The 10,336-nt window shown below is 37.9% G+C and overlaps 1 long non-coding RNA gene across 1 annotated transcript; it reads right to left on the bottom strand.

Moving 5' to 3' along the window:
- Window positions 1–7,077: 7,077 nt before the first annotated feature.
- On the bottom strand, window positions 7,078–9,812 carry LOC113271385. Its single transcript, XR_003322131.1, has 2 exons — window positions 9,552–9,812; window positions 7,078–8,237 (listed from the first exon to the last, which is right to left on the bottom strand). It is a non-coding gene; the product is annotated as an uncharacterized LOC113271385 (long non-coding RNA).
- Between the last annotated feature and the right edge of the window lie 524 nt (window positions 9,813–10,336).

Here is a 10,336-nt window from a genome sequence, read left to right as displayed (position 1 = left end):
AGTAACAAACAGGGGGTTTTGTTGCCGATACGGCTAGATGATTTTCAAGTAACTGAAGTAATAAAACAAGATGTAAACTTGAACCATGATAAGAAGGGTACTAGGGCCTTTGAGTCCACCACTAACTTACACTAGTTATTCTGCTCATAACACTAACCTTGTCCTTATATCTGATAACAAAAGGGATCTCAATCCTCTGTATATCTAAGGTCTCTTTGATATGAATGATTCAATCGCAACTAAGGTATTTATCTTAAGCATTAGTTGTCTTTTCAGGGCACAGCTAATCAAAAGATCAATATATGGGATTAAGCATGAGTTGTAGTTCTTCAACACAATATTATTCTAACTACAATGGATACATGGCATACACTGTGAAAATAAAGTACTGAAGTCCTAAGATTGAATTTTATTCTAATACAATTAAGCACAACAAGGTTACTGTCACTAACAGGATAGCAAGTAGCAAACTAAGGATTCATCTAAACCATAACAGATGAATTTAGAACACAAATTATATTAAGCTGGTGATTGATCCAACTAAACTCAGATGATTATACAAGTCATAGAGAACCCTATTTATACCCAAATTTCTTCTCAATCCCATGAATTCAAAAATTAGAGAATACCCACTCACTCAAATTCGTATTTTCCGACAAACCCCCTTTGCAATTCTGCCATGTAACTCATTGATTTGATATTTGCTTTTAGTTATTGAGGCTAATCCTAGCCTTATCTCTCTCAACCCTAGCTTCTAGGATTACAGAAGAAGCTATGATGGAGATAGATAGAGCTAGGAGGTTTATTGATTGCAAAGGATGCATGATAGGTAGGTCGTGCTCAGAGTTGGTCGGAGGTGGAAGTGATTGATGGGGGGAGGCGAACTGGAGGTGATGGTTTGCAGAGTCTGGAGAAGATGAAAATGATGTACAAAGGGGAGTGTTTGGTTTTTCTCCAGTAGGGGAAGAATAGTAGGTGCTAGGGTGTGAGACGGTGTATCAAGATTTGATGCAAAGTGTGGAGATGCCTTAGATGAGGAGTATTTGTATCAAATCCAACGGCTCATGATAGAAACGGGTTTGGGTCTTAGCTCTTGGATTTTGTCTCTTGGAAGATCTTCTTCTAAGCACAAATATTCTTCAAAGCTAATATCTCAAGCCCACACCTAGTCTTTGAGTCTTGCAAACTAAATTCTTCACTTGCGAATGAGGTGTAAACAATATTCTTCATTGCTTTCTAGCGGAAGCTTTGTCGTCTTTCTTCCGTTGTCACCAATTTTCCGCTCTTTTGGCTTCTCTATCCATCCAAGCTTTATTTAGTACCTAAAAACACAAAATTAATTAGTACAAGTATTTATTCTTGAAAACAAAGACAATACAAAATTTGGGATAATATATGATTTTAAAGCGCAATGGATGAGTTAAATGCCAATAAAAAGGTATAGAAATATGCAATATTTGGCACTCATCAAATACCCCCAAACCTGAATTTTACTTGTCCTCAAGTGAAACAGAAATTAAGAAATCCTAATTATACCACTGTAGCAGGTGTATTGAATGCATTTAGCGTATGCACTAAGCCTTTAAACCCCTAGGTGTCCCTAGTTGGACGAGTTGTAGTCTCGTGAGGGCCTACCAGAGATGTACCCACAAAACCTTCTCCAACTTCAGAGCGTAATGGAGTCCTAAGCATCCAAGGATCTATGAGGACATAAAGTTTCGGCATGCTAGTAACACGAAGTTAGAAATACCAAAGAACGCATTCTCATCCTTAAAAGTTGAGCGAGAAATAACCATACCATATGAAAGAGTTCGGGTTCGAGAGTTATCACAAGCCTCGACTTCTACCTCACCAATAAGGTTTTATGATAATTGCACTCAAAAAGACCGCTTTTTTAGTCTCTCATGTGTGCAGATAGGAATAAAGAGTGAAATCCTGCACACGTTGAATGGTTGGAAGGAACACCTTCCTAATAATTTCTGGAGACTCCACAAAATTGTGGACAAAAAGAAGATGTGTATTTGACAACCCTAAATTAACATGTCGAACTTACGAGCATGTGGTTAGGATCAATCCAACTCATAGAACATACCGGTTAGTTAAGTTACACTAGAGAGCTTATTCAAAGTGTTGACTAGACACGAGTAAAGAACTTATTCTACGAAGTGACTTTGGAGTTTAATAGAGTTTTTGAACTTATAACTTGTCTAGGATTGTTAGTAAATGTATTTTGAAGAAGATTCATGTTCACTAGTGTAGAAAGAACCCATAATCATTCTCATTCTCATTGTCCACTTTCATATTTGTTTGTAGTTTTTGCATTATTCAATATTTTCAGATATTTAATCGACAACTTAGACTCAACTCTCCCTTAGGAACGAACCTACTTATCCGTATACTACTAGTTAGTTTAAAGAAGAGTAAGGAATATTTTTTTTATGAGTTTGACACCTCATCAAAATTGGCACCGCTTCCGGGGAGCAGTCGGTAGTTTGAGTTGTTATTTAATTTTCTGATTTTGCATTTATTTTTCATATTTTCTTTTACTAATTTGTTTGCCGAGAATCTTATTTTTCAGGTAAGTGTGTGCACAATTGGGAACAAGAGGTAAGTCTCTAAACTAGTTGTGTGCATAATTTTCAAGATGAATTCTTTTGACAGTAATGCATATGGTTCACAAAACCATGCATATTATGGTGATTTTAATTCTCAACCTTATTCTTATGACTTCCAACCATACTTAGGATATAATCAAAACAAATCTTTTGGATATGATGAACAATCACAAGGATGGGAGGATAGTTGTACTTTTAATCAGTTTAATCCTAGACATGTGCAGATGCTCGATAACATTCTTTATGAGCTAAAGGCAGTGGTACAACTTGGTAGACAACCAACCAGAGCTTGTTACAATGAGTCTAGCCCAGCTCTTGATCGTTTTTATGATCATTCACCTATTCAACGGGATGCGACTTGGGCTGGAAACTATGTATTGAGTGAAAGTGGTGTTCACCCAAGTTCAGAGGAGGAATCTTACAATCAGAAATTTGATAGTTTTGTTGAAGCTGCTATTCCCGTGATGCAACAGATGATTCAAACAACAAAACAATTTTGTGAATTTCAGCTAAGCTACAATGAATCACTCCAAGAACTTCAACAGAATATAGACAACATCAGAAATGGCATGAAACAAATTCAAGAAGAGCGGAACAAGGAAGAGGTTCAAACTCATTCTAATATTCCCATGGATGCCAATATAGAGTATGATGATTCCGAAGAAGACGAATCCTTAAATTTTGATAATGATGGTGTAACTATCTCAACTCTTGATCGTGATAATGATCATTCACCTATTCAAAAGGAAGAAGTGAGTCTAGAAACACTAAAGTTATTAATGGTAAGACTTATGTTGTATATGAGAGAGATGATGATTATGACTTCTTTGTGAATAACACCCCTAATTCAGAGATTGCGAATACTTTGAATGAGAAGTCAACTTGTGATGAAGACCGTAGGGATTACGATGACTTATTTGGAGCAAATTTCGATTCTGATGATGAAGATTTGCAAGTTATAAATATAGAAGGAACTGATGAAAAACGGTTGAATGAGAATAATGATACTTGTGATGTGGGAACGGAACTATCCAGCAGTACCGAGGATCCAGTAATACATGAGGTTTTGCAAGTTTTGTCTAACCCTTTATGTGAATCTCTATCTAACGATGATCCTCCCAAACTTGAAGCAGTTTCTCATAGAGTTGTTAACCCGACTTTTAGGAAGATACTTCATTTGGGGTTGGAATTGTGTGCTTCAAAAATATTATACGAATTTCTTTCTTTTAAGTATCCACCATATGTGTTTGAGTCTAACACCATGCAGGTTCGCTAGGAGGAATCAATGGAAGTTCCTTCCACTTATGTTTTGTTTACACTTCCGAGTGTAGCAAAGACTAAGTGTGGGGGTGACTCTCGTGGGATGATAATTTTACTTTTCCCACCATTTGCTAATATTCTTGTGAAGCCAATGCTCGATATGCAGATTGTTTTGTGGGTGGATCCCCAAATTCAAATTGTTGATATATGGGGAAATCTATTTTGAGCAATACTCGTATGCGTCAATCAGGTGAACAATTCCAATTCTTATTCCCTTGTCTTTTTCAAGTATTCCTCTTATTATTTTTGCAATGGTTTGAAACATTGAGGACAATGTTTGATTTAAGTGCGGGGATAGGGTTCCATACGAAAAAAACTGACGTATACAAAACTCTAACTTTTAGAGATTTTTGAAAAATTTAGAATAAACACTAGCCTTTCTAAGTAGATGGAATTTTTTTTCGACGGTGAGGCATATTTCAGCTGAGTCGGAATTAGATGCCAACTAAATAGCCAGTTTAGTGTTTATCCTCTATTGTTCAAAAATAGCTTTTAGTTGGAGTAAGGTTTTGTGGGTATATCTCTAGTAAGCCCTCACGAGACTATAACTCGTCCACTAGGGACACCTAGGGGTTTAAAGGCTTGTTAAATTTTCGCTAAAAGTAACCATATCCTCGACGACATGGAGTTGTTGTATTTTAGTTTTGTTTTGTTTGCTCAAAGACTAGCAAAGATTAAGTGTGGGGGAATTTGATAGGAGCTTAAAATACATCATTTGAATATCAATTCCATATACTTTTCTTTACTATTTTCTCTTGTATTTTCGGGTATTTTGGAGTAATTGGATTATAAGAATAAGAAATAGGTATAGAAAGAACAAAACTGAGGCAAGTGTTATCTGGATCCCAGCCACAGAATAAGGGGTAACCAGCTGGCTACTTCACTAAAGACGGACTACAAATAGTTAAGGAGCACTCGACCTTTATAACTAAAAGCTAGGTCGATGTTTCTCTCCAATTCAGTTCGTGTCCCAGCTTATGCACGCTCAACCAGAGCTACTTTCAAGAGTCATACTACCGGCAAGCCATGATTCAAGGCTTATCTGCCAAGGGTTCGGAGAGGATATTGACTACAAGAAAGAAGAAGTGGTTCGAGTTGTGGTGTTAAAAGAACCTTGTCCGAGAACGACAAACAGGGAAGAAAAAGATACTGTGCCGTGAGTTCTATGAACTGTGTAGGAGAATCAAGTGGGCAGTTTCGTGTTTCAGACCAACAAGGAGCATCATAAGAGCATTAAGAAGGATGGGTATTCGATTTTAGAGTTTGGTCATAGTCATATTGGGAGAAACAACCAAGACTCAACTGATGGGTATGCTGCCATTGATCTTGGTTGGTTGTGACACTGGATTAGGAATGTGTGTTTGCTGTGTATGAATTCATGAATGAAGGGAAGGAGCTGTGATAGGTTACAAGTTCAGCAGAGTTATAATCCTCATCAGCTTGCAACATGCCTATAATCTGTTTGTAGAAATGCTTGAATGACCAGTTATGCAGCAGTTCCCATTGTTCACTGAACCAAATCCATGCCACCGGTTAACCAGGGTCTGAGTAGCTGTTTGCGAAAGGGTCGGTTCATTCTTCGGACACGCGACTAGTGGGTCCGAGTTGTTACATGGTTTTGAGACCAGAAAAATCACAGCAAGACAAATATGTGTTGTTGCCTTTGATTGATATATGTTGGGTTTGACAGGATGCTGCTACTGCCATATGACTTATGATGAAATAACAGAGAATGAATGGGTTTGTTTTGAATCTGTATTGTGTGCAGGGGATTCGAATTTGGCAGCAAGAAATGAAGCAATGGAGAAGGAACCTGATCACCGTTTATCACACAAGAGGTGTTTGAGAAAGGCCTGAGTGGCCTGTTTTGCAACCAGGTTACGACAGGGGCTAGTTTTTGGTTCTAATTATTTGCCGAGGGTCAGTACAGGTTTTGTTCGAACTGTTTAAGAGTTTTGGGTTAACAGAGAGAAGTCAGGGAATAATCCGAGCTCAGATTAGCCGAGAAAATATGTGGAAATTCTGGGTTTTGGTGCCTTGAAAAGAGATGAATGGTTGAGATTCTGGAGAGGATTTAGAAGTCCAGATAATTTAGGAAATTGAGTTTGGGTGGAATCCAAGTCCGCGGCAAGAGTTTTGAGCTGTAAAAGTGAAACTAAGTTACAACAAGAAATCATCCCATAACCCCTTACCACTGCCGTTCACAGCCAACAGAGAGGAGCTCTCTGCTCCTCTCCAAACCATTCCATCTCCACCACTGCATCTCCACCACAACCACCATCTGCATACCACCTGCATTATCCTACCATCTCCATCACCGCCTCCATAACCACCAGTTCCCTTCCACCTGCACACATCCATCTCCAATCCATCTACAAAACCACTACCACCTGCATTCCATATACCACCAGCACCAGCACTTCAGGATCGGCAGTTCAGAGACCAAAGGAAGTTACAGCACCAACTCAGCAGCAGTTCATTCGCGATCACCATTCCATCCGCCAGCAACAACTGCACAATACCACCTCCATCTGTTCGCCACCATTCCACCTGCTGTCTGCTTGGGTTTGCTTCATTGGTTTTCAGTTCAAGTTTTCAATTTGTTTATATTGCCATGAACTCCACTATGATGTGCAGCTAAACTCTTGTTTGGTTAGGGATATTTCAAAGCTATGTGACATGAGCTTTTGATAATTTATAGTTTTATTGCTTGTCTTTTACTGTGCTTATGACCATGGATTGTTTGCTGGGTATTTAAAAGGCCAGTTACATATTTTGTTTACAATTCTAATGCTAGATTATTGAACCGTAATCCGTAATTGTTGTGGTGATTTAATTTAATCATAAGTAGCGAAACATCAACGTTGCAATGGGATGTTGTGGATTTTGATGTGTATTTGACAACCCTAAGTTAACATGTCGAACTTACGAGCATGTAAAACAATGCACGAGGGATGGCTTGCCCTAGTTGGGTACATGTGGTCTTTCATACTACGGTCCGGGTTTAATTCTTCACCCATGGTTTCAAATTGGTCAGGGCTGTTCTATTCAGAAGTGGGTATGTCAACTATGTCTTCTTGACTAATTCTAACTAGTAGGTTTGTTTGGTCACGAAAGGTAACAATCATAGCCTAGCATAAATACTAGTCATCATGTTATAGCAATCAGACAACAAGCAACTCTCAATACAGAGACACAAAGCCTATGAGAGTCCAAAGCTAGTTCTCAGACTTATGCACACAGATCCACAATGTAGTACGACTCAGCCAAGATACAAATGTGCAACTCAGTTTCAAGCAATACAAGAGGACAATACAGGGTCAACAGGCTAGCCCTAGAATTTGTACATACAGCTTTTTGATGCTGCAGTTCAGACAAGCAAGTGAATCACAGTTCAGGGACTGGAAGTCTCGAGAATCAAAAGTTAAAACTTGGAAGTAGCACACAAGACTCGACAGATTCAGCGGGTCAACAAGCTGCTCAAATATCAACTATCAGTGCTTATGAAAATGACATTATGTTTCAGTGACGTATGCACAGGTTCTGTCGAGAGTAACAGACCAAAAAGTGAAACAACAAGTAGGTGCCAAATTCAGGTCACAGGTTGTGCTTAGAAGGCTCAGAGATTCACAATCATGCAAGCTTATTACAATTAACAACAAATTCAGTTAACCAACACACACTTAACTTTCACAGGCTCAAAAGCTAGTTCTCAGAATTTGCATACAGATTCAAGCTTGGCATATTGTTTAGGCAAGTATCAATGAACAAAGCACAGAATTACACACAGATTTAATGAGTTTCAGGGATGAAACCATGCACAGGTTCTGTTGAGGTTAAGAAATCAAATTTAGCAGGTCATCCAGAGACTAAGCGGTGCGGACAGACACAAACCCAGTAAAGTGACGTGACAAACTCAGCAGATACTTGACAAATTAGTCGAGCAACAATGAGAAAATAAGGGAGGTAAAGATCATGGAAGTAGCAACATATTCACACATACGTGCAGACATATAAAATTTTTCAGTAACTGAGTTATGCTCGCATAAATACGAATTTCATCTAGTAAATAAATTACTCAAACATCATAGGTTCATGCACAACAGAGGTGTTGCAGGGTTTTTGACAAAGTTATGTAAAGCGAAACTAGTTTCAGCAGGCAGATAGCATTCATACAGTCCTAATAGGTAATGAGTTTTGAAAACACTACCGCCAGTACCATACCGGGTTTAGGCTCGTTAAACACGTTGTCCTGCTCCTTTTCCTTTCTTTCCTTACTTCGCAATGCAGTATCACATGTACCTGTTGAGCTCAAAGAGTAATTTCAGTACCCAGAAGTGCGCAGGTGGAGCAAAGACAGGAAATATCAATACAGTTTAAAATTGGTTGTGAAGAGTCTACAGCATAACTGAGATTTTGAAACTATTCTGTTGAATTGTTAACCAGGACAGATTAAACTTATCAGCAGCTGCACAGTTGCAATGGAACATGTACAAGATTACGCAGAAATACAACTGTGCTTACAGAATCCAATGTTTAACTCACTACAAAAGTTATAAGAGCTAAGTTATACTAGAATATTCACAACTGTTGGAGCAATAAGAGGAAGAGGGAAGCTACAAAACAAAAGCTACAGTCTAGCAATGTTACACATATACAATCTAAACTAAGCAGGCAGTAACAAGATGACAGAGATCAACTGATGGAAATACACAGATGGTAGTATGCTTAAAATTTCGAAACAAAGGAACTCAACAAACTACAACTGAACTACAGAATTACAAACAAATGTTGCGAAATGAGTTTAGTTGCAGATGCAGAAAACTCAAACTAGACATGATTTGAACAATGATGCAGTGAATGAAGTAACTGAAATATTAAAACTACAGCTAACTAAATGTAGATCATATAAACAAATGGGTTACACTACTGAGATGGAATTAACAAAACAAAAAGTCTTAATCTACAGCAAGCTAAAGAGCTACAGAACGCAAAGATAGAAAGTTTTAAGATAATGCAAAATATATGACAGATGGATTAACAACTAAGTTACACTAGCAATGGCAGAAATTCCAGATACTTATATACAAGAGTAAGCTGCAAATCAGTAAAGGAAAGATGGAAACTTCAGCTAACCTTGTCCTTATATCTGATAACAAAAGGGATCTCAATCCTCTGTATATCTAAGGTCTCTTTGATATGAATGATTCAATCGCAACTAAGGTATTTCTCCTAAGTATTAGTTGTCTTTTCAGGGCACAGCTAATCAAAAGATCAATATATGGGATTAAGCATGAGTTGTAGTTCTTCAACACAATATTATTCTAACTACAATGGATACATGGCATACACTGTGAAAATAAAGTACTGAAGTCCTAAGATTGAATTTTATTCTAATACAATTAAGCACAACAAGGTTACTGTCACTAACAGGATAACAAGTAGCAAACTAAGGATTCATCTAAACCATAGCAGATGAATTTAGAACACAAATTATATTAAGCTGGTGATTGATCCAACTAAACTCAGATGATTATACAAGTCATAGAGAACCCTATTTATACCCAAATTTCTTCTCAATCCCATGAATTCAAAAATTAGAGAATACCCACTCACTCAAATTCGTATTTTCCAACAAACCCCCTTTGCAATTCTGCCATGTAACTCATTGATTTGATATTTGCTTTTAGTTATTGAGGCTAATCCTAGCCTTATCTCTCTCAACCCTAGCTTCTAGAGTTACAGAAGAAGTTATGATGGAGATAGATAGAGCTAGGAGGTTGATTGATTGCAAAGGATGGATGATAGGTAGGTCGTGCTTAGAGTTGGTCGGAGGTGGAAGTGATTGATGGGGGGAGGCGAACTGGAGGTGATGGTTTGCAGAGTCTGGAGAAGATGAAAATGTCATACAAAGGGGAGTGTTTGGTTTTGCTCGAGTAGGGGAAGAATAGTAGGTGCTAGGGTGTGAGACAGCGTATCAAGATTTGATGCAAAGTGTGGATATGCCTTGGATGCTTAGGATCTGTATCAAATCCAACGGCTCATGATATAAACGGGTATGGGTCTTATCTCTTGGACTTTATCTCTTGGAAGATGTTCTTCTAAGCCTAAATATTCTTCAAAGCTAATATCTCAAGCCCACACCTAGTCTTTGAGTCTTGCAAACTAAATTCTTCACTTGCGAATGAGGTGCAAACAATATTCTTCATTGCTTTCTAGCGGAAGCTTTGTCGTCTTTCTTCCCTTGTCACCAATTCTCCGCTCTTTTGGCTTCTCTATCCATCCAAGCTTTATTTAGTATCTAAAAACACAAAATTAATTAGTACAAGTATTTATTCTTGAAAAGAAAGACAATACAGAATTTGGGATAATATATGATTTTAAAGCGCAATAGATGAGTT

Source organism: Papaver somniferum, chromosome 4, assembly GCF_003573695.1.
Source record: "Papaver somniferum cultivar HN1 chromosome 4, ASM357369v1, whole genome shotgun sequence".
Lineage (NCBI taxonomy): Eukaryota > Viridiplantae > Streptophyta > Magnoliopsida > Ranunculales > Papaveraceae > Papaver > Papaver somniferum.
Note: the sequence above shows the minus strand (reverse complement) of the source record. Positions and strands in the feature narration are given on the sequence as shown.